At 43.9% G+C, this 25,711-nt stretch overlaps 1 protein-coding gene and 1 non-coding gene across 2 annotated transcripts in view; one reads left to right on the top strand and one right to left on the bottom strand.

Moving 5' to 3' along the window:
• The window catches only part of PARVA (parvin alpha), a 170,956-nt gene that overhangs the window by 131,229 nt on the left and 14,016 nt on the right, over positions 1–25,711 (bottom strand). The gene's annotated exons all lie outside the window — the stretch shown is intronic.
• TRNAG-UCC (transfer RNA glycine (anticodon UCC)) lies at positions 6,218–6,290 on the top strand. Its single transcript has one exon. It is a non-coding gene; the product is annotated as a tRNA-Gly (tRNA).

Below are 25,711 nucleotides of genomic sequence, written 5' to 3'. Positions count from 1 at the left end.
AAGCGATCTGAGAAACAGAAGAAGGTGATCGAAGGCTACCGCACGAATGAAGAGTCGCTGAGGATTTCACATAGACAGGGTCAAGGAGGAGGGCCAGGCGCTGAAGGCCCAGGGGAGGAGAGGCTTCAGCAGGCAAATGAGGAGATGGCCCAGGTCTGGACCAAGGCCCGGACGGACGCCCTCCAGCTGCAGGTGGTCCTGAGGAAGGAGCAGATGCGAGTCTCCTCGCTGGAGAAGGTGGCTGAGCAGGAGACTAAACAGAATGATGAGCTGCCCAGGATCTGTGATGACCTCATTTCCAAGATGAAGAGAATCTGACTTAGCAACCCTGACCTGTACTGTCTTCCCTTCATGGGCATGTCTGTCTGTCTGTCTGTCTAGGTTTTCCTGCTCTATTGATCTCAATTTGTTTTTAAACTAGGTTGCTTTTGGAAAAGACTGAATAAAGTTTCCCTTAAACCTAAAAAAAAAAAGAAATTTATGTCATACACATAAATCTCCCGAATCCAATATTTCACTGATATATACAAGTTTCTTTAAGTGAGGAACCTCTGCCCCGTGCTTGTAATCTGAACCAGCCCTCAATTTTCTCAAACACAGTTCTCCATCATAAGCAGTTCCAAAAGAAAACTCCTTAAACCCCTTGTCTATGATCTCATAAGTGACTAAGTGGCATTCAAAAGATACACAATTCTATTTTGACTATAGTAATCCACTAGAAGACCGAGTGGCTAAGCAGAGCAGAGACCCACACGACAGGGCTACCAGGATACTTGCCACACAAAATACATTTGCACAAAATTAGACTTAACTACCCACCATGGGACACCCCCAACCTCTGCCCCTCCATCTCTCTGGTCCTTCTCCCTTCTCCCTCATCCATCCATCCATTCCATCCATCCATCCATCCATCCTCCTTCCTCCACCTTTCTTCTCAAATCACTCCCTTCTTTCTTTTTCATTCCTGCCCTACTCTTTCTCCCTTTCTTTTCTCCCTGCCTTCCTTATCGCCTCTTCTTTCCTGAAGCAGTTGGGACCCTTTATCAGAGCAGACGGTACTGCAGTTGCGCGAAGCTTCCAGCTGCACAGAGAGCTGGAGAAGCTGTCTGTGAAATCCTCAGTCTTTGGTATTCATTATTTAAGTTCTGTGGAAATGGGTTCGCTTTGAAGTCTACTGACTCATCCTCCTCCTTAACTTCTTATTTCCTGTAAATGACCCATTAGTTTTTGGCAAGGCCCATGTCACACAGCATTCCCATCAGAAGGGGCTGTTCCACAACCCTGGGCAGTGTGAACACTGCCTTTTGCAGTGGAACTGGAAGCATGATGGGGACGTGTAGACTCTGCTTTCTTAAAAGTTGCTTCAAACAGCCCTAATGCCGCCTCGAATTAATAATGTGAAACACATGCTCCATCTGCCTGCTAAAGGGTGACAAAGCCATTTATGTTCATAATGGCCAAAATTATTCTACAGATGAAAAGTTTTCTAAAGCAGTTCACATAGGCTAGTCAATCAGTTCCACCAAGGGGGAAAATTCCCCCTCAATCATCCCACTTGAGACCTCTTTGCCAAAACAGCGAGTTCACTGTGGCATTAAGATGTTGAAAGGGGAAAACAAATGGAGATTATAAACAGTTCTCATAAGTTTTCAAACTTTCTGCCCCTGGTAAGGCATGCATAGATTAACGCCAACAGCTTAGTGGGAAAGGTCATGTGCCTTTTCACAAAGATCCAGGGAGCCACGCAGGACTCTTGTGGACTTCAGAAACTAAACAAATCATTTACAAAGGGGGAAAAAAAAGTTCTTTAAGAAAAAATCAAATTGAGCTGGAAAAGTACTATTATCAGCAAAATGCTAAATCTTCCCCCCTCCCCCCACCCCCATTCTTCCCGCTCCCCACACCGGCTAGTGGGAGCAGAAAGATATTCCTTTGATATCGGAGCAAATAAAAGTTTGAATTATTGACTGCTCATGTTAATGCTGGATTTTACTACCACCATATTTCAAAATGAAATTATTCTAACATCTATGCCTCAAATTAAGATCTGTGATAATATATATTACAGTTCAGAAAATGTCTTAGGTTCAGATGATGTAAAGGCTGATTCCCCTGGAGAGTAAACACTGGTCATTGTTTCTCAAGGGCTAAAACTCTCCTCATCCCTCCAAATAAATTTAAGTATTGATGACATCAGGGAGTGTTGCCTAGTTATTAAAGCACATCTGGGGTGGGGGTGGGGAGGGCAAGATAATGCCACTTAATAGTCAAAGTGGTGGAAACGTCTTAAATGCAGGGTTGTCAAAAGAGGGCTTTCTCCTATAATTTACAGATATGAAAGCCCTCTGAGAAAGTTTAGCACACAACACATGAAACTTAACTCTTTCCACTCCACCATGTTGGAATCCTGGTTTCAAGCTTCCCACTCCACCTTTACTCCCACGGGCCCTCAGTATCTTTCGGGGGTATTCACAGATGTCCAGGACCCAAACGCCCATCTGTGTAAGTACAGTGGGCAGCTCACTTCTCAGACATAAACTCCCCCAAGTCCTGGGGTCCTCGGTGCTCCCTACTGGCCTCCGCACATCACTTGGCAAGCGGTGGGGGAGAGGGCACGTGGGTGAAAAGCAAAGAGCTGAGCCTGCCCGCCAGTGCCCAGGTGGGCTCCGCAGCCAGCCTTGCATTCTAAAAAGAGCACAGTCCTTCAATCTATGGCATTAGTTCCCGACACAGCGGCAGGATGTCTTCTCCTCCCAGGAGCTCCATGAAGCAAAACTTCACCCACTCCCACCAGGCACACTAGTGAGAGGTTCATCGTGAACAGGCATCGAGGGTCAGCCACACCCTACAGAACTTCTCTTCCACCCCAAAGAAGGGGTCACTGACCAAACAACACTACGCAAATAATTCTACATGAGGAAAAAAATACATATTTCCACTTTTAAAATTACGTTTCACAATTCCTCTCACTTCTTATGAAAACAAGATCAAATGTTTGTAAGGACTTGCTTGAATATATTTTCACTTTCCAAGCACAAAGTAGAGGACAAAAAAAAAGAAAGAAATTCTCAGCAGCCACAAGACAAGAACGTCTTTCTCCTTCCCTGCCAAATCCAAGCATTATGCACATAGAATGAACATGATGCAATAAAAACATCTCCAAATGCTTTCTGATACATTCTCTCATTTAATCTTGCAACTCCTTAATGCTCACATTTTAATTGCAGTTTTAGAGACTTACATTCCTCCAAAGGTGCTAAAATACGAAAGAATGTGAAGCATGATTTCATACTAACTAGAAGCAAAAGAGGAGTTTCAGGCCTCTTAAAATAAAAATCTATCTTCAAACCCCTCAGAGTCTGCATGAAACACAGCAAACTCAGTCTGTTGTCCCGAGGGAAGCAGGCTGCTGTAAAATGTAAGTAACTCTTCACTGGCACTGTTAGCTTTTTTGTGTGTTTTAATTTTAAAACCCGAGTGTAATTATCTCTTATTTACTAGAGTCACAACTCTTGCCAAAGGGAATACAAACCACTTCTTTGGGGATGAAGTTGCTGACAAAGGTTTGACAAAGAAAAATAATTAATAGCTCCATGCTGACCCCGGGGTAAGTCTCGGAGCACCGCGAAGTGAACTTGCCAAGGATGAGCCGGGCATGGGCGCGTGATGCCCGGCAAAGGGCATGGCACACACCCGGTCCTGAGAAGCCTGGCGGCTTCTGAAGGGACTCAGGCTATGGGACAAAAGTACGAGAGGTTTTTGCACATCCTCCTTTAGTCATGGTTCTGTGTTGAAACTGCTTTGCACTCCAGTTACAAACGCTCTCCTGTTTAAGAAAGCTGTGGATGGACAATTAATGCCTTTCAGCCGGGGCTGGAGTGTTCTCCAAGTTTGGTTCTGGGCTCTACGGTTTAGCATGCTCATTCTCAGAAATTCTGGCAAGAGAGCCTTTCAGATAGGGAGCCGCCAGGGCCAGTTTCCTGAAGCCTGTCCGACGGGTACCTCACCTGATCACCATCATATTTGGTGAGCCAAACAGAAGGTGGGTGCGAGAGGATCATAAGCAGCTGGGTCAAAACCCTTAGGAGGAGGAGTCTGCCTCTTAAAACATGCGAGTTCAGAGATTCCATCTTAACTTTGCTCTTAAACTATAAGAGCATCTATATATAACTATAACACTTCTGAGTGCGAACAGCATTAAATTCTAGCAGATACCCACTCCCCCTGTATTTTCATTTGTTTACCGTGACTGCTGGGAAGCTTGTGGCCCCAGAATTGTAAGATACTCTCATCCTTTTTATCATTATTATTAATGATGGGTTTACTTGCAATACCATATCTTTCTGTCTCCTGCAATAATCCCATCCCATCCCCTGGAGCACAGACATGTTTCATGATTGGCAGCTATTTTAGATCCTTTTGGGGTGTGCTTGTGTGACTGACAAGACTTCAAGTCTTGAAGCAAGAAAGAATTTGATTTCCAGCCTGGACAAAGCACTTAATGTGGCTGACCCTCAGCTGCCTCACCTATGAGATGGAGCTCGTATCTTTGTAGCAGAACAGGTGAGGATTATGCTGCTTTAATTCCCCCTGGATGCCCAAGGGCAAGTGCCTGGCATGGGCAGAATCTCCATCTCAAAGTGTAACATGGAGTAGGTACCCAATACACTAGAGCTATTGTTATTCTTCTGAGTGTTAATAATACCAGCCACAAGGACAAAATTAAAGAGGTTACTGACCCCAGAGAGAAATTTCTAATTCAACCTTCATTATCTTAAATTAACTCAGCTATTTTTTCCCCCTTCTCATAGAATTCAAAAAAAGCCCTGAAATTTTGGCTCCAACTTCTCAGTGATAATCTTGGCTTTAGTAATATCCATTAAGAGTTTCCGATCCAGGGAGAACTATTAACTCTGGAGTGGAAGCAGAAACTGGGAAATCTGAATGAAGTGAAGGTCTGCAGGCAGTTGTAACAAGATCATTTGCTCCTGCAAATGTTATTTCTTGGCTATCGGTATCTTTTGTGCCAATTTCTGCAAGCAGAGATCTCTGGGGGAAAAAGACTGTCTGGGGCCCACACGTGTTTTCAGAACAGGCTGGTACATCCTGTCCTTGCTACAGAGCCTGGTACATCAATAGCAAAACAGACCTCTCTTTGGACGCACTTTTTTTTGGTGAATTCTGCAGGACTCAAGGCTGGCTGCTGAAGCCACCAATGAATCTTCCTCTCGGGCTGGGTCGGTTAACTGCTCCCTGGAGCCCCCTGGTGGCCATTTCCATGTTCACACCATGTACTCACACCCCTCAGGGGCAGGGAGAAAGTGGCTTTAAAAGAGCCACCCAAGGGCTGGTTACTGGCATCCTTCATCCACAGGGGCACCCCCACATTTTTAGGATCAAGGAAACGTGCTGTGTTAAGGCTGGTACAGACACAGCACCTCTCTTAAATGTCAGAGTCATTCACTGAACAGCTCTTGAGCATTTACTGCATGTCAGGCCTCACACCAGGCATCAGGAATACAGAGAGGATTGTGACTCAGTCCCTGCTCTCAAGAAGCTTCTGGCCCAGAGGGAGAGGTGGATCAGTACCTGTACCAAGAAGGACAATACAGAGAGAAATGCCAAGTTCTGAGGGAACCCCGGGGACAGTGTCAGCCTCCTTAGGGAAAGTGGGAAGGACACCAGGAAGGGGGCAAGAGTTAACCTGGATCTCAGAGGCCAAGAATTAGCTGGACAGAGAAAGGAGGGCAGGCATTCCAGGTAGAAGAACCAATATGCATTAAGGCCCAGACTTCTTGGAGGACCGTGGTGAGTCTGGAGGGCTCCCAGCAGGGAGAAGAGGCTAGAGAAGTCGGTAGGGCAGGCTGAGAAAGATCTCATAGGCCACACCAAGGACTCTGCTTATCTATCCATGATTCTCTAAACTGACATTTGATTCTAATTTCATGGATGCTGAAGCTAAGAGAACCCTGTGGTAGTCATCCACAATCCACTGACTGCAAATTCTAGCGTTCAGCTCCAGGCTAACCAGGAGAGAAACATCAAATTCCAATACAGAAGTGGGCAATACAAAATGTCTACAAAACACCAGTACTCCTGAAAATTGCCATCAAAAACAAGAGAAGTCTGAGAACCTGTCACAAACAACAGGAGCCTAATTCCTTAGAGGAGCCTACTTCCATTTCTGAGTGACAATTAAATGTAATGTGCTGGGATTTCCCTGGTGGTCCAGTGGTTAAGACTCTGCACTTCCAATGCAGAGGTCCCAGGTTCGATCCCTGGTCAGGGAACAGGATTCTGCATGCAACAACTAAGACTCAGCGCAGCCAAGTAAATAAGTATTCTAAAAACTAAAATAAAATGCTATCATACTTAAAAAAAATAACAAATGTAATCTGCTATCCTGGATGCAATTCTGCAACACATAAATGACGTTCCTAGGTAAAAACTAGGGAATAATGTACAGAGCCTAGTTAATGATTATGTATCAATCTCAGTTTTTAATGGTAACAAATGTGCCATACTAGTGTAAGATGTTAACAATAGGGGAAACTAGATGCAAGGTAAATGGGAATTTCTGTAATCCTCAAAATTTTTGATAAGTCTGAAATGGTTCGAAAAAATAAAATTAATTTTTAAAAAGTTCTGTGTTCATACAGACAGCCAAACTACTGTCTGCAATGGGTTGTATAATTATACAACTGTATAATAAAATGATAATACATGTTACACATGAGAACTTAGAAGATTAATTCATATTCTAGTAACAAGAGCCAACATTTATTGAGTGCCTATGCTCAGCCAGGCACTCTCCTAAGTTATCACTTCTGATCTCCAAAACAGCCCCGTGCACTAAGAACTGCCAACATCCCGTTACAGGTGAGGAAATGCAGACAGCAATCACACAACTTGTTGGGATTATATAAGTGGCAGAGTCTGGATTTGAACCCAGCCTGTCTGATGCTAGAGTCCGGATACTTAAAGACAATTCTAAACATTACTGCCTCCTGTTATTCAGCTTTATATACTGATATTTCACTGAAAAAAAAAAAAGTGCATTGATTTTATTATTCTTTTTAATGTTTGAAACCACAGCTATAAATGGGGTGATGAGAGGAGGGGGATTTCCAGTCAATGAGGGACTAGGTCAGAGCTGGTGGTTGGTGTCGGTGCAAACATTCTTGACAGTTTCAGTGTGAAGGATGGACTGGTATGGGCTAGGCCCCTGCTGCCGAGATCTTCTAGCAACATCTCCAAAAGGAGGAGAGGCAACCAGAGAGAATGAACTTCCCTAAAAGGATAAAGAGAAAGCCCTTGCTTTATACAGGAACCCTTTTTGTCCAGCCCCAACCAATCACAACCCAGGCATTGCTGAGCCCCTAACTTGTGCCTGGGCGGGTCTGCCTCCAGGAGCCCCTGTCTGCCGCCTCCACAGACAGGATCTGATGATTAGCAAAGGGAAAATAAGAGCAGTCCAAGCAAGCAGCAGCTGGCCCAGAGCCCCCCCAGGGGAGGGGCAGGGCCTGAGAAGGGGTGTTAGTGGGGGCAGGGGGAGGGGGGCTGGGGTGACTCATGGAGGAGGCCTGCGGGCTGGGCCCAGGGCAACCCACCCCTCCCTGCAGTCCTTGTGTCTGGGTCACCAGCCAAGTGGATTGGAGCTGAGAGCTCAACCTCTCACCATGAGCTCAGCCACTTCCCCTGACCTCCCAGGTCAATGAAAAGCAGGCCTTATTTCAGTTCTGTACTAGAGAAGCTGCTGTGTGCCACCAGAGGCACATATGGAGTTTGGTACCCTTAGAGGTTGTGGTAAACACAAGAAAGTCTCCTAGATGGTCAACTTCTCCAGAGTCGTCTTATCTAGCCTGGCATGCTGTAGGCATCTATCAATAGACGGTGAACTAAACGGAAATCTTAAAACGCATGCATCATAGGTCATACTGGAGTGAACTAAACTGGAGTTTGGAATATTTAGTACCAAATCTTTACCACATACTTAGTGGCTTGAACACAAGTTCATTATCTCACAATTCTGGCTATCGGATGTCCAAATGGGTTTTTCACTGGACTCAAATCAAGATGTTGGCAGGGGATTTCCCTGGTGGTCCAGGGCTTAAGAATATGCCTGTCAATATTGGGGATGTGGGTCCAATCCCTGGTCTGGGAAGATTTCACATGCCACAGGGCAACTAAGCCCGTGTGTCACAACTACTGAAGAGTACATGCTCTAGAACCTGCGGTCTGCAACTACTGAAGCTTGAGCGCCTACAGTCCGGCTCTGCCACAGGAGAAGCCCATGCACCACAGCTAGAGAAGCCCCTGCTCAACACAACTAGAGAAAGCCCACACACAGCATCAAAGACCCAGAGCAGTCAAAAACAATTAATTAGTTTAAAAAGAAAAAAGATGTTGGCAGGGTTGCATTCCCCTCTAGAGGCTCTAGTTTTTGTTGTTCAGTTGCCCAGTCGTGTCTGACTCAGCAACGCCATGGACTGCAGCAGGCCAGGCCTCCCCGTCCCTTACCATCTCCCAGAGTTTGCCCAAGTTTATGTCCATTGCACTGGTGATGCCATCCAACCATTTCATCCCCTGTCACCCTCTTCTCCTTCTGCCTTCAATCTTCCCCAGCATCAGGGTCTTTTCCAGTGAAAAAGCTCTTTGCATCAGGTGACCAAAGTATTGGAGCGTCAGCTTCAGCATCAGTCCTTCCAATGAGTATTCAGGGTTGATTTCCTTTAAGAGTAACTGGTTTGATCTCCTTGCTGTCCAAGAGACTCTCAAGAGTCTTCTCCAGCACCACAGTTCGAAAGCGTCAATTCTTTGGCACTCTGCCTTCTTTACGGTCCAGCTCTCACAACTGTACGTGACTACTGGAAAGATCAAAGCCTTGACTATACGGACTTTTGTTGGCAAAGTGATGTCTTTGCTTTTTGACACATTGTCTAGGTTTGTTGTTGCTTTCCTGTCAAGAAGCAATCATCTAAGGCTCTAAGGGGAATGTAAAAGGTTCTACTTCCTTGCCTTTTCCAGCTGCGGCCGCCTGCACTCCTTAGCTCGTGGCTGCTCCCCCATCTTCAAAGTCAGTGACACTGTCTCTCTCTGACCTTCCTCCATAGTCATGTCTCCCTCCAACTCCCTTCTGCCTTGCTATTCCTCTTTTAAGGATTATTATGATTACACTGGACCCATCTGGATAATTCAGGACACTCTCCCTATTTTAAGGTCTCACCTTAAAATTAAATTAACAATGTTAATTCCATTTGCAACCTTAATTCTCCTTGGCCATGTAAGGTGACATAGTGACCAGTTTCAAGGGTTAGGACAGGGACGTCTGTGGGGTGCCACTATTCAGCCTACCACAAACTTCATCTTTTAAGGTCAAACTGTAGGAGACCGCCAGTGTTTCGCCAAAAGGTGAAAATATTAATTAACACTTATGAAGCACCTACTGCATACAAGGCATACCACTAAGTACTTTTGCATATATTATCTTATTTAATTGCAGTTAATGTTCAAAGAGTAGTAGGAACTACTACTAGTAAACCAGATCATGTTATTCGTCTCTAAAATCCTCTGATAGTTTTCTACATGTTTTAGGGGAAAACTCACAGTCTTCTGGCAGCCCCTTGGGGCCCCATGGGATCTAACTTTGGCCCGACTCCCAGTTACATCTCCCACCAGCTTCCCCTCGACCTTCACGCTTCAACCATGGGAGCCTTTCAGTTCCTTGAACTTCTGTGGCTGCACCTGCAGACCCCTCTTTCTGGAACATTCATTCCCAAGATCATCGACCCTCTCTCATTATTCAGATCTCTAGCCTATTCACTGCCACATCCCAACTCTTAAAATAGTGCTTAGCACATAGTAGGCACATGATACACATTTATAAATGAACTAATCTGAATTATGTCAGGGAGGAAATGAGATGATAAGGCCAAGTTCACAGAGCTAGTCAGCTCAGGAATTCCAACTCAGAGCATACTCTACATAAAAGCCTCTTAATGAGCCACCCCCAAGCTCCACATCAGAGACCCCTAGGCCAGCTGGGAGGTGCAGGGATGGAAACACTAGATCGAGCTCCTGAGCAGTCAGTCCCCTGCTCACTGCACGGCAGTGAGATAGTGACACGGACTGCTGACCAAGCAGTCAGCGAGCCTGACGGAGACTGGTCTGCACTCTTGGCTGGGCGGGCTACGAATCAGATCTGGAGAAGACATGGTCACGGCAAACCAAGAATCCTTTATCAGGTGGGGAAAACAATCCAAATGAACTTCTGGGCTAACCCAGTGGAATTGAGGCCTCCGAATGAACCTTAAAAAAGAAAAAAGTTCCGATCTGCAAAGGAAGTGATTTTTCCATATTCTAACAATCAGAAATATGCTTTTTAAACATCAGAATTCTCATTCCACATTGCTGTCATTTTGGGGGAATTTAAATAGATGACATTATGCTTTCCAATGGGTGACGGCAACAGCAGTCCTGGAATGCCATTATTTTAGTGTGTGACAGGGGAGGCCACTGCATAACGGATTCCAGAGACTGAAATCCCAAGCAAGCTAACCACATTGAAGAAGTCTTTTAAGGTTCCTTGCAGGAGCTCTGAAGAACCTAACATATCAGCAGTGAGCCAGCAAGCAGCAGGAGAGCATGCAACAATGGCACCAGTATAGGAGGACTTCTGTCCCTTCTCGTCATGTTCCTTCCTGCCCCAACTGTAGATAAGAGAAAGAGGAGGAGGGAATGAAGAGAGTGAAAGACCACGGCAGGCCCACCACCCACACCCATGCCCGAGTTGTGGGGCAGGCTGGGCCAGGAGGAGTGGAAGAGCATGGGATTAGAAGGGAAGCTGAAGTTTTGATCTCAGACTGGACTAGGCCTTCAAACCTACAGGTGAGTCCTAATTCCTTAAGTGTCCTCATAGCTGGACATGCAATCCACCTAAGATGTCACAGATTATGTCTGAAGGCCGTGCTTGGGGTAGGGAGAGCTCTTTCCTGACTGAACTCCAATGGAAGTCAGCTGATTCAATAAATTTGTTACAGGATAAAAATCAAATGACCAACAGAATATCATTTTTTGGCTAGCAAATTTATAAGGTAAAAAAAACCAAAATAACGCCCAGTTTTGATGAGAGAGAAGAGAACCGAGTATCCCCAAATACTTCTGGTATGTCTTAGCCCATTCAGGCCACTATAACAAAATACCACAGTCTGGGTGGCTTATAAACTACAGAAATTTAATTCTCATGGTCTGGTGGCCCAAGTCCAAAGTCAAGGCACCAGCATGGCCAAGTTCTCTGGTGAAGACTGTCTTCCTGGTTCATAACTGGCCCCTTCTCCCTGTGTCCTTTTATGTGGAAGAGGCTAGAGATCTTTCTGGACCCTCTTTTATAAGGCATTATTCCCACTCATGAGGATTCTACCCTCATGACTTAAGGACCTACCAGAGGCCTCACCTACTCATACCACAACCCCAGGCATGAGGAGTTCAGCAGACACATTTCAGACGAGATCGGGCGCGTTCAGGGTGGTATGGCTGTAGACTGCAGACACATTTCAGAACGCAAACATTCGGACTATTGCTGGTTTACAAATCAGAATAAATTGTCTTGGGCAGTGCCTCTCACACTGCAAAGTACACAAGTCACATGGGCATCTAGTTAAGATGCAGATTCTGATTCAGTAGTTCTGGGGTGAGGCCCAAGAATCTGCCTTTCTCATAAGCTACCCAGTTGAAGCTGCAAGACTTTGGCCATCTGATGTGAAGAGCCAACTCACTGAAAAAGACCTTGATGCTGGGCAAGAGTGAGGGCAGGAAGAGGAGGGGACAGAGGATGAGATGGTTGATGGCATCACCGATTCAATGGATGTAAGTTTGAGCAAGCTCTGGGAGATGGTGAAGGACAGGGAAGGCTGGTGTGCGGCAGTCCATGGGGTCACAGAGTCAGACATGACTTAGTGACTGAAAAACAGCAACCACGGCTTGGCCATACTGATGGTATTGGCGCAAGGATCACACCTTGAGAAGTCTAGAGAAAATCTGACCAAGTGTAGCAAAAGCCTTAAAATCTTTACTACTTTTGACTCGGTAATTCTCCACTAATGATATATTCTAGGGACTAATAAGGAATATGTATATATAAAAAGATGTAACCAAAGATGTTTATCACAATGTTACATCTACAGTGGAAACTAGATACGACCTAAATATCTGACAACAGGGAAATTTATAAACAAATGATGGTAAAGCCATTCGGTGAATAAAACAATATAGCCATATCAAGTTCTTATAAAATGTTTGATGCTGCTATGAAAAAAAAAATTTGTGACATGAGAAACAAAAAGATAAAAATACAAAGATGGGTCAGTTTTGTGTGTCAATTTGGCTAGGCTATAGTACCCCGTTACTGAATCAAATCCTAGATGCTGCTGTGAAGGTATTCTGTAGATAGGATTAACACGTACAATCAGTTGACTTTAAGTGAAAAAGAATACCCTCTGTAGTGTGGGCAGATCTTATCAGTTCAAGGCCTTACAAACACAAACTGAGATTTCCCATAAAAGAGGATATTTTGCCTCAAGACTACAGCATTAACTCTTGCCTGAGTATTCGGCTTGCTGGCCTGCCTTATAGGTTTTAGATCTCCCAATCCTATAGTCATGTAAACTAATATAGTTTATAAATATAATATATTTATAAATATAGTTTATATTTAAATAAATAAATAAATAAAATATAAATATTATATAATACAATATATTTATAATATAGTTTATAAATAATAGTCATGTAAACTAATCCCTTGAGATAAATCTCTTCAAATATATGTGCATGTATCTCTTAGTACAAATGCTTATGTGTGTTGGTACGCTATGTGTCTGTATGCGTGTATATGTATACACAATACACACATACAGATATATCTCCAATGGTTCTGTTTCTCTGGAGAAACCTGACAGATGAGTCTAATTCTGCCTGAGTCTAATTCTGTTAAAAACATTTATGTTACAAATTACACTGCAAAAGCTTGAGTCTCATAACTGAATATACAGTATGATTCTTATTTTATTGTTAAAATATTAGATATACGAATGAGAGAGAAAACATTCAAATATTAGCAATAAAAAGATGATGATTTATTTTAATGTTTGTCTTGATATTTAATATTTAAAAAAAATTTTTATAAGCATGTGTTTCTTTTATGATCAGGGAAATCATAGTTACAGTCTGATCTGCATTGAACACTGCAATTTCAGTGTCTACTGAGAGGGAGAGTACACAATTTTAGTCAATCTGAAGAAGAGAACGCCCTTCTTCACCATTTCACCTGCTTCTCAAGTCACAAACTGTGTTCTCAGCATTTCCTCCAGACCTGTCCCAGCCCCTTTTTTCTGTCCCATTTGGCCTCCTGTCCTTCATTGTCTCAAATAAAAAACCCATTAGATGGGCAAGGCAGTGACTTTCATTATCCTTGTTTTTATAAACGAGGAAACTGAGGCTAAGAGGGTTTAAGTGGTTTGTACATAGATACCCAGCTGGTAATTGACATAGCCCAAATTCCTTCCTTTGTAAATTGGAAAACCAGGCACATGTAAGTGATTTTCATTACTGTTCCCATATGGACCATGTGAGAATCATGTCAATTATATTATGAGGTCTTCTCCCTGGCCTGCCACAGCCTTCCTCAGTGACTTCAGACAATGGCTCATTAATCTCCAGAAGAGATGTGGATGGCCAGCATCAGGTGCCAGGACCAAAAAGACTCTGGGTTTGGCCACACATCCAAGCACCCTGGCCAGGGCCTCTGATGATTCAAGCCCCACAGCTGGAAGTGAACAGGACCACCCGCACTGCCCCAAATGGGGCCAAACTCAGCGCTTTCTTTCCAGTTCCCACCTAATGATTGGCGCAAGGTCCTGGCCAGCTGCCATCCCATGCCCATGAGGGATGGCCCCACCGCAGAAGACTTAGGCTACAAAAGCAATTCCCACTGCTGGCAGCATCAAGTTCTTGGACTGGGCTCTAGCATGAAGGGCTTTCCTTCTTCCCCCCTCGTGGGCCTGCTAAGACTGAGTGTACTCTTGAATCCCATTAGGACTGGATCCTTTCCCTTGGACCCCGACACCCACCTTGGCATCCCCAGGGAGCATGGTCTGCTTGTACCATGATCCCTATCACAAATGGGCTGATCTTCCCAAATCATGAGCCCTTCACATCCAACATGAGAGCCCCAGGATATCCTGCTGTCACCTGCAACCCCAAGACCTAAAGGTAATCCAGGCTGGAATAACACTTGGTTGTTTGCTGAACAAATGAATAAACATACTACACACAGACCATAAATCAGGTCCTGGCCAGCCTCTACCTAAGCGTTTCCCAGTGATTTAAAAAAAAAAAAAATGCTATATTAAATGGTAAGCCAGTTAGATGGCTTCATGGGGTGCAAGTTTCTAAAAAATTCTAAAACATCCCTGGAATAAATTGGAAATATGGTACCAGTTAACTCGAGTTTCCACACTGCTTCCCCCATACTGATAAAGCATAATTGGTCCCCCTTTGTCAAAGATGATGCACTTGGTGGGATGGGGAGGAAAGGCATAGTCCTCTTGGAAAGCTACTTTGGATAAAGCTGTCTGCACTGCCAAATGTGCAAACTGCAAGGTTTTAACAAGAGGCCATACCACCAAGCCCCAAACCGGCAAGCTGACAGGATCCTGAGTTCAGCAGGTCCAGGTCTGCTGAAATTTAAAAACCAAACTAACCCTAGCCATTAGACCTATTTAGGGGAATAAGTGATGTATCTGAGTAACTATAAAATTCCCTTTTAAAATACTTTTCAAGACGTTGCTTAGCTCAGAAAATGATGCAAAATAAAAACACTGTAATCCCTTTGTCTTATTGTGAAGACAAAGAAATAGCCTTGCTAGTTTCATTTATATAAATGCCAGCTTCTCCCCATCCGCCCTACCTAAATGCTGAATACATACTTCAGTTATTTGGCCTGATATTGGTCTGGGTCCCACAGCAGAACACCTCAGGCCACAGGGGAAATGCCCAGAGCACTGGCTGGGGAACACAGTGGGGGCTCCAATCAGCTTCTGATCATCAGCTCCCCACCCTGAGGGTTGTGTAGGGTCCCTCTGCCCTTGGAGGACTAATCAGGGCACCTGCTCTCCATCCAGGTGACATCAAAGCCACAAACTCCTGCTCAGGGCAAAACTAGAAAACCAAGAGGATCCCTCTCCCTGTCTCTCCACATCCTTATCATCAATAGAAAAGGTGAGGGAAGGGGAAAATAAAGGAGAAGGCAGAACAGGGGTTCCACAATGATGCCTTGGAAAGAGAGAGAGAAGAGGAAACTGAGAAAAGTGGAAAGGATCTTAGCGAAGGCCCCCGCCTTACTGGTCTCAGTGAGAAGGGAGGAAAGCCGCCAAGACACATGCTGGCGGGGCTGATGACATGTGCTTTAGCACAAAGATTTAATAGGCAGAGTTAATAAAGTAGGATTGAGAAATGCCTTCTTCATTGTGCCAAGTACAGTACAGAAAAGTTACCATCAACATCAAAAAATGTATTCAGGTTTCTGGGACTGAGTTAAGGTCCAGCATGGAGATTCAACCACTGAAACACACGATCAGAAAGGTATTAAACTTTCAGATGGAGGGCCAGACCCAGGAGAAAAACAAGCTCCTTCTTATGTACATATGTATTACCTGCAACAAAGCAGAATATACACATTGATATCCCTTTGGAACTGTGAGGAAGGGCAACAGCTCATGGCTTCATTTTTACTGAGAGCTTATTATGCACCAGGCACTGCTCTATGAGCCTGACATGTATTAATTCATTATATTTCTCACATCTTGAGGAACATACCAGCAGTATCTCCTTTGCAGAAAGCAAGCAAGCTGAGGCACAATAAGGTTAAGTCATTTTCAATTTTCCAAAAGTGTCACAGAGAATAAGCAAGAGCAATCCTGTAGAAGATTCTGTGAACAAGGGGGAAAAGAGGAAGTTAACACAGTACCCATCAAATTAGTGACTTTCCTGGTGGTCTAGTGGTTAAGAATCTGCCTTCCAAGACTGTGGATGCGGGTTCAATCCCTGGTTGGGGAACTAAGATCCCATACACCTCAGGCAACCAAGACCACACACCACAACTAGAGAGAAGCCTGTGCACTGCAACTAGAGAAGCCTGTGTGCTACAACTAAGAGTTGATGCCAAAAAAAAAAAAAAAAAAAATGTTCTTTAGTTAACACCTACTGAGCCCTTACCATTTGTTGCTCCAAATCCACTCTCTACCATAGCTGGGCTGGACCAGTGGATGAGACGTTTATCCCCTGGCTCCCTCCCTGCCGGGCCATGGTTCGCTCTTCTATAGCTACGGCTTTCTTCCCAGGTGCTGGTCAGTGCCCCGTCCCTTGCCCCTTCAAGGCTCACGGTAGGATCTGTTCCCAGCTGTTGTTGGCCCTGGGGTGCCTTGCCATCCTTGGTTTCCTTCATCTCCACCCACATCACTTGGGTGGAGCAATGAAGGTCCCTTCATCACTCTCTCTGATTACCTCATCATGGATGCCAACTGCTCCCCGCCAGGCTCTCAACTGATACATGAAATTCTGAGTTCGTACCATGCATTGTTAATTCCCACATCAACCCTTGTAGGTGAAATTATTATCCTCACTCTACTATAGGTGGGGAACTTGAGAATTCTGATGGGTTGACTCACTGCCCAAAGTCAAACAGTTAGCTAAGTGGCAATGTCTGAGTCTGACATATGCAGTTGTATTTCTAGGCATCCACTCTCCTTAACCACTATGTAATATTGGCCCACTAACCTAAATTATATCAGATGTCTTAGCTTACTGGACTATCTTGGTTGTTCTATTTTAGTAAAAGGAAGACACATTTTTAGTGCCATTAAACACCTGATCTGTGATGATGACTTCCCAATCCTATTGCTCCCCAAAGGCTACTGGTCTACCACTGGACATAAAAGAGAGCTGGTGGTGAATAACTACATTCCAAAAAAAAAAAATCAATCTTATAAAGCAAGGGATATGCAACCCCATGGACTATATAATCTTATCTGGGTCATGAAGATCTTTTTTGTACAGTTCTTCTGTGTATTCTTGCCACCTCTTCTTAATATCTTCTGCTTCTGTTAGGTCCATACCATTTCTGTCCTTTACCGAGCCTATCTTTGCATGAAATGTTCCCTTGGTATCTCTAATTTTCTTGAAGAGATCTCTAGTCTTTCCCATTCAGTTGTTTTCCTCTATTTCTTTGCATTGATCACTGAGGAAGGCTTTCTTATCTCTCCTGGCTATTCTTTGGAACTCTGCATTCAAATAGGAATATCTTTCCTTTTCTCCTTTGCTTTTTGCTTCTCTTCTTTTCACAGCTATCTGTAAGGCCTCCTCAGACAATCATTTTGCCTTTTTGCATTTCTTTTCCATGGGGATGGTCTTGATCCCTGTCTCCTGCACAATGTCACGAACCTCCAATACGTCACTCAGCCCCTGCTTTAGAAATTCAGAGAGAGTATTAAGCCTTGATAGGAAGAAAAGAAGGTCCTTTAACCTAACTTTTTCTAAACTAATTTGTTGTGCATTTTTTTGAGTGGATGCTTATTAATAGCTTCCCTAAGTATGAAATTAAATAACTTCCACTCTCAATTCCCTTAATGTCTATGTATTTTAGCCAGTTAAAATTATTTGCCCTTATGGTAACTATAGGTTCCAATTAGGGTCTTTTTCAATGCTTAAAAATATCCACCAACCCTGGAAGGGGACTGGAGGTTTGTTAAGGTGAGAATCACCTGCAGTGGAATATTCTGGTGCCACTACCACTGCTACACCTGCCATTGGCACAGACTTTGAAAGGGCACATGGAGAAATCACTGTCTCACTGACAAATATCTCCTGATATTAATTGTGAAAGTGAAAGTTGCTCAGTCGTGTCTCTCTGCGACCCCATGGACTATACAGTCCATGGAATTCTCCAGGCCAGAATACTGGAGTGGGTAGCCTTTTCCTTTCTCCAGGGGATCTTCCCAACCCAGGGATCGAACCTAGGTCTCCCACATTGCAGGTGGATTCTTTACCAGCTGAGCCACAAGGGAAGCCCAAGAATACTGGAGTGGGTAGCCTATCCCTTCTCCAGGGGATCTTCCCAACCCAGAAATCGAACAGGGTCTCCTGCATTGCAGGCAGGAGGATTCTTTATGAACTGAACTATAAGGGAAGCCCAATATTAAGAGCTCTCAACAAATCCCTTTAAGGGAAACACAGGTCCACATCTATTGCCAGACCTCAGCCTGAGCCGCTCCTCAGGCCTCACTTTGCCTACACTGCTAGTAAAGCACATGGGAATATGGCTAAATATTTGTACTCAGACATCTAGACTTTCCTAAACTCATCCAGATTTCAAAAATGCTTCCTACTTTCCCCATCACTAACAAAAATAGGTCAGAAATTCCAGCAGATCAGTAGTTTCAAAAACTGCTTGATTCAAGTTGGCATGTGATACTTACAAAAGAGGCACAAATTTGACACAAACACAGAAACAAAAGGAAAAGAAAAAAAAAAGAAAAACTATTTTTGAAGAAAAAATTGAAAATACTCAAGAAATATCCCCAATTTAGTCTGTTGGGCTGCTATAACAAATCGCCAAATACGGGGTGTCCTACAAACAACAGAACTTTATTTCTCACAGTCCTAAGGGTCAGAGTCTAAGATCAGGCACTAGCTTGGTTGTGTGCAGCTGATGGCTTCTCACTGTGTCCTCACGTGGTGGAAGCAGGCAAGGGCTCCCTCTGGAGCCCCTGTGATAAAGGCACTAACCTCTCTCTGATCACCTCAGAAAGGCCCCACCCCCAACATCACCACTTGGGGGTTAGGATTTCAACATATAAATTTGGGGGAACACATTCATTCAGATAAAGCCCCATATAGGGAACTGCCTGGCGGGCTAGTGGTTAGGACTCCAAGCTTTCACTGCAGAAGGCCCAGGTTCTAATCCTGGTCAAGAAACTAAGATCCCATAAACGGCACTGCATGGCCAAATCAAACAAAGGAACACCACAGTCCCATATACTTGCTACATTATCGATGTGTACTATTCGGTCTGAATTCAGATGGCTTATTCTAAAGACAGGACCATCAAGACCATATAAAGGCATCCCCTAATTCTGGCAGCAGTGAAAACGGAAGGACCCAGAAAAACGAGATAATCAGCAAGTACAGACTTTTTGTACGGATTGCCGTGGCCTCCAATTTAAAGTAGTTTGAAATCTGTTCAAAGTAATAACATTTTATTCTAGTGCCCAGTCAAGTATAAAGCAAAAGATGAAATATAAATGGCTACATGCATGGAAAATGCTCAACCTCACTAGTAATCAGAGAAATTAAAAACAATTAAGGTTGTTCTCATTAATTAAATTATAATTACGAATGCAGAAAAGGATGTTGTTAAGCAGACACTTTCATAGACAACTGCTGGGAGCATATATTGGCATATCCCTTTTTGGTAATAACTATCAAGAAATTGAAAAGGTTTCATATTGTTTGATCCAGTAATTCCATTCTAGGAAATCTACCTTATGGAAATATTAAATATGGAAAAGCAATTAGACTAAAACTGTTCAACATCATACTTTTATCATGGCAAATGAATGGAAATATACTGAACCGCATGACAGAGGACTAGGTTGGTAATCTGTAGTACATTATTCAGATGGAATATTATCATTATATCATAGTCATTAAAGATTATATTCAAGAATTATTTATAGTGAACATCGTAACAGGAAATACAGTGAGAAAAAGAAACGTGACGAAACTAAAAATAATTTTTTTTTTAATTATGGAAATAAACATGCTAAAATGGAAACAGCGTCTAAGTCAATGCAGTTTGCAGTGTGATTCACAGGACAGCAGCAGTCTGTGAACTCTATGTTACCCTATCAAGAGAATTATTTTAGAGTGTGCATTTGGGAAATTTTAGCAATTTAGTACTGCTGTGACACCCAAGCACATGTCTCATGGAACTGTGAGTTGAACAGGGTGCAGACCAGCTTGAATGCTGTCAAACTGGGGTGGAAAGTTCCAGGTTACACAAGCGGCACAGTAGTCACACACGGTGGGACATCACAGTCCACAGTGGGCTGGAAATACGAGAGAACTGGCCCTTCACGTGGAACAGTGGTCTAGGTGATAGCACTGTAGATGATTTTATCTCCCATTTCCATATTTTTCAAAATTGTTATAATGTTATATTGCTGTTATAAGAAGAAAAACAGGTTTTTATTTTTTAAATGCAAGTAAAAAGAGGAAACTAAATGTCACTTAACTGCTATAACTTTGGAAAACTTTCCTATCAAAATACATAAACATATACTGGGAGGCAGGAAGACACAGTAGTTAGGAAGATAGATTTCAGATTTTCCAAATTTCTATAGGAAAACTTTACTATAGAAATATATAAACAAATAGTGGGAGGCAGGGAGACACAGTGGTTAGGAAGATAAGATTTCAGAGCCGACAGTCTGGGTTTGAACCCTGGATCCACCACTCCAGTATTTACTAGCTATGGGCTAGTAGCTCAACCTCTCTATGCCTTGGTTTATTCATGCATAAAATGGGGATAATAACAGAACCTATCTCATGGTGACTCATAGGGTTTGGCAGAATTAAATGAGTCAACACACATAAGACCCTGGAACATAATAAGCTCTATATAAATGTTCACTCTTATTATTACAAATCATAGGCAGGGATGAGAGCTACAGCCAAAACACATTTCCCAATGCTTTATTCGCAAAATGGGTCAAGAGGAACAGTAGAAATAGTAGTAATAACAACAATGAATGTTAAGTGCTTGTGTGCCAGGTCCCAAGCTAAGTTTCTGACATGAATCAGCTTATTCATTATTAACATTAGAGATTGGTACTAAGTTCATTCCATCCTTTCTGCAGAGGGGAAAACTGAGGTTCAGAGAAATGAAGTGACTTGCCCAGGGTCACCAAGCTCGTAGGTGTGTCTCCTTCCAGGGCACTGAGCTAGGCACAGGAGGACAGGGGTCCCTAGAGGCGAGACTGTGAGCCCTTTGAGAGCAGAAACACACTGTCTTGTTCCCAGGGGGAGCCAGGGTCACCAGCCTATTCAAGGATCAGGCCACAAGAAAAACCCAGGACTCGTTTGCAGCCCCCTCCCTGGGTCCCCCTCAGCCAGGCCGGCCAACAGTGGCTGCGCCCTGCAGCCTGGTCGGCATTGCTCTTAGGGAGTGACCTAAGCCCTGAGGAAGGCAGCTGTCGGAATGTGATGGCAGGATGCAGAGGCTCGTGAGTCATTTCACTCCCCCTCCTCGCTATGGTCCGGGATACAATTTATTACCTTCGTCACTGGGCTTTCTGCTCCTGGTTGGCTGGGGGTTGGTGAAGCAGTCATCCCTAAAAGGAAATCAATCTATTAGCAAGTCCATCTCTCCCTGCCATAGGGGCTGGAGGCAGAAGGAAGGACACTGGCAGGACCCAGCTGCTTCCGGATCTGGAGGGATTCAAGGAGGCTTGTAGGATGCTCAGCAAGACCCTGGCTTCAGCCATCTGCTGGGGGATGCTCTCCTGTGACTTTCTCCACCAGTTAGAAATCTGGGCCCTTTGCAGCATAGAGCATCCATTCCAGAAGAGTGTGAAATCTCTACATATTTATCCTGAAAGTTGAAGAGAGAAAACAAAAACCCTTCCCTCAGAGAACAGGGATGGGGGCCTGGGAGTAGACAGTTAAGAACAAACAGAACTTTGCCTTGAAATCCAGAACATTCTATCTATACCAGAAGTCTGAGAATTTGATGCCTGAAACTGTATGGCCAAGGAAAAACATTTCCAATAAAACTACAGTTCAGAACAACTTTACATTTTTCTTCCCAAGTATTTCCTTTTTAGTGAGCAATTTGGTAATAACAGAACAAATTTTTGACTCAGCAATTTCACCTCCAAGAATTTACTCTACAGATAAACAGATACAGAATGTTTTCATTTGCAAGCCTATACAACGCAGCATTTGAAGCAGCAAAATACTACAAAAAAATTAAATGTCCATTGATAGGGAACTGCTTAAATGTTAACAGTGGCACATCCAGACAGTGCATAAAAATATTTATTTAAAAAATCAGATAAATCCATATGTGAAAGATACTCAAGATAAATGAGTATGTGAAAAGTATAAACCACTGAATGCTCTTTTGGAGAAGGCGACAGCAGCCCACTCCAATACTCTTGCCTGGAAAATCCCATGGACGGAGGAGCTTCGTGGGCTACAGTCCATGGGGTTGCTAAGAGTCAGACATGACTGACTGGCTTCACTTTCACTGTTCACTTTCATGCACTGGAGAAGGAAATGGCAACCCACTCCAGTGTTCTTGCCTGGAGAATCCCAGGGACGGCAGAGCCTGGTGGGCTGCTGTCTAAGGGGTCGCACAGAGTTGGACACGACTGAAGCGACCTAGCAGCAGCAGCAGCAGCTGAATGCTCTTTACAGTGCTATTCCAGAGAGAGTGTAAATATATGCTTCATAAGGGACTACCTGACTCTACTACCTAGTGTATCACCATTGAAAGCCTGAGAGCTGGAAAAGAAATGGGCCCTTCCTTACTTTCCAGTTCATATTTCTTGCCTCTTTGAACTTTTTTTTAATCATAAATATCTTTAGCTTAATAAAAACAGAAGCAATAATATCATCTGGCCATACATACGAGGTAAGTTCCACGGGAGATAAGACACAGCTATCTCCATGGCCTTGACAGCGTCTGCCAGGGACTCATACATATGGAAAGCTCCCTGAGGGTCAGGCCCCACTTTAAACACTTTGCAAGTACCAGTTCGTTTAACCCTCATGACACCTCTGTGAAGTGGGTACTAGTAACATCCCATTTCACAGATGAGGAAACTGAAGCTCAGAGAGAATGTCCCTGGTCACACACCCAGTGTGCAGTAGGACCAGGGAGTCTGGTAGGCTCTGGAGCCAGAAACCTCGCTACTGGGCTGCCTCTTAATAAATGTTTGTTGAACAAAGAAATGGACAAGCTAGAAAAACTGCCACCACCTTTAAGGCCAGAAAAAATGTAAATCATTAGCCACTTACTCTTGATACTGTTTTATCCATCACTGTTAATTATTATTATTGGTAAAAGAAAAACTATTCAGAAAAGTGAAAGTCGCTCAGTCGTGTCTGACTCTTTGCAACCCCACGACTGTAATCCAAGTCCATGTAATTCCATGGACTGGAATTATCTGACAAGAATACTGGAGTGGGTAGCCATTCCCTTCTCCAGGAGATCTTCCCAACCCAGGGATCGAAAATGGGTCTCCCACATTGCAGGAGGATTCTTTACCATCTCAGCCATGGACGCTGTTCAAAAAAAGCCAGTTGTTTTAGAGTGAGTGATACACTGAACTTGAGTATGAAGAAACAAATTATGTTCTCTGCTTTACCACTGAGCAGCTGAGAGACCTTGGACAAGTCACTTCACCTATCTGAGCCTCAATTTCCCCACCTGTAAAATGGACATGACAGGATCTCCCAGGGTTATTGCAAGGATTAAATGCAATATCATACATGAAAGCCCCTCTGTGCTGGACATACCTTGGATACGTGAAAAAATAGGAAAAGACATTGAGGATGGAATAAATTATACTCAGAGCACCGCCAAGCCGACCCTCATCTTTTTCAACCTGCTAAGTTTTTTAAGTGAGCTGAAAAACTTATATTCATATATACACCAATGATCTGAGGAGAAAATCAGGGTTTTAATTGTTCTGATCCTGCTTCTAGAATATTGATTTAGGACATTTAATACCATCTCCAAATGCCAGGCTTAATTTGCATCAAGTTGGAAGCCGGGTTGCTAAGCGGTAGATGTTGATTTTAGGCAGGGGCCTGGGAAAGCCAGCAGCCCACCTTCCTGCTGGCCCACAGCCAGTCAAGAACTGGCTTCACCTGGGACTCCGGAGAACAGGCCGGCTGAGGAGGCCGCGTCTTTAATGGATTTTCACCGTTTAATTAAAGTGCAGCTGGGGCCTGGGGCCGGGCTGTACCTTTCAGCAAGATATTCATCACGGGCTGCAGAAGAAGCCTGTGTATCTGAGGCCATTTGGCCAGGGCAGAGCCTGACTTTGACCTGGTCTCTCCTCGCCCAGGAAGCCTGTGCTCCTGCCTTTTGGAGGCCCTGGGGCTCATTTTCAGAAGCTCCATTCTCCAGGCACTAAACCCTGCCTTCAGGTGTATCTCAAATCACAATTCAAACACCAGCCAATGGCTCCCAGGGCCCTGGAAGGCCTGCCCCACAAAACATTCCAGGCCGCTCAGCTGGTCTTCAGCAAACTCTAAGCCCACCCTCAGCACTTCATTTACCATCCAGGGGGCTGCAGAAAGTCCGTTCATTAAAGCCTGATTCAAAGTCTCCTTTTTTTTATTATAATTATTATGGAAAATTTCAAATAGACTCCCAAGTGAGAGACTAGTACCACAATCCTCCATGGACTTATCACCATCCTACAATAATTGGCAACTCATTGTCACTTCTCCACCAACATTGTATGATTTCAAGCAAATCCTAGACATTTGATCATGCTGTCCATAAACACTCAGGATGTATTTTGAAAAGATAAGGAAGGCGTTTCTTCTTTTTTAACATAGCCGTCCTACAAATTAACAAAGATTCTTCAGTGTCATCACATCTCCAGTGTTTACATTTTCCCAACTGTCTCATAAATGACTTAGAGAGCTGCTTTGTTTGAAGCAAGATCCAAACAAGGTTCTGGCTGGGTTTTGAATGGGACCTGCAGTGTATCTGGCTTTCTCATCTTCTCTTCCCTTCAGCCCCCACCTCGTACCGTAGGGTTTTGTGTAAGGGCCTTTCGGAGCCCAGAGATACTGTTTACTTATGTGGCCTTGGACACATAACCAGCTTCCTTGCCTGGAAAATGGGACCAATGATAATTCCCTATCTCCTGAGTAATTGCGACGATTAAATAAAGCAGAACATGTAAAATGCATACAGTCATGTCTGGAACAGAGCAAACACTCAATATTTGTTCTCATGGTTAACTGTTTTCTGAAGACAGTAACTTTGACAGAATTCCCAAGCACAGCAACCAAGCAGCCACATACAGTTATAGGTGGGAATAAAATTGACAAAAAAACTGGTGCAGCCCATGTTTTTCTCAGACTTTGAGCCACTGTTCATGGCGAGGAGGTAGAATGTGCTGGTGTAGAGTCAGTCTTTGGTGCCAAACTGCCAGGGTTCAAATCTCACGTCTTCCACTTGCTAGCAATGGCATAATGACGGATACACTTGCCAAAACTCATTTCCTTTCCCTCCTGGCAACTCAACTCAACTCTGTTTCATGGCCTCTCTCACATGGAGGTATGGCCCCATAACTGAGTTCTGGCCAGTGTAAGTGGACAGAAGTGATCATATAGGTGTTTGACCCATAAAAACCTCCCACTGCAGTCCTGTTCTCTCTCTCACCAACTGGCTGGTTGGTGAGGATTCAAAGAACCTGGAGGAAGCAGAGCTATAAGGGGTAAGGGGTCTGGGATCGCGAATGACCGTGTGGAGAGCAATTCAATCAAGAATGCTGCCATTGGGTTTGCTATAAACAAGAAATACGTTTTTATGATGTCAAGCTTCTGAGAAATGGGGGCTTATCTATTA

Source organism: Muntiacus reevesi, chromosome 9 (genome assembly GCF_963930625.1).
Source record: "Muntiacus reevesi chromosome 9, mMunRee1.1, whole genome shotgun sequence".
Classification (NCBI taxonomy): domain Eukaryota; kingdom Metazoa; phylum Chordata; class Mammalia; order Artiodactyla; family Cervidae; genus Muntiacus; species Muntiacus reevesi.
The sequence above is the reverse complement of the archived record's forward strand: the minus strand, read 5'-3'. Positions and strand labels throughout refer to the sequence as shown.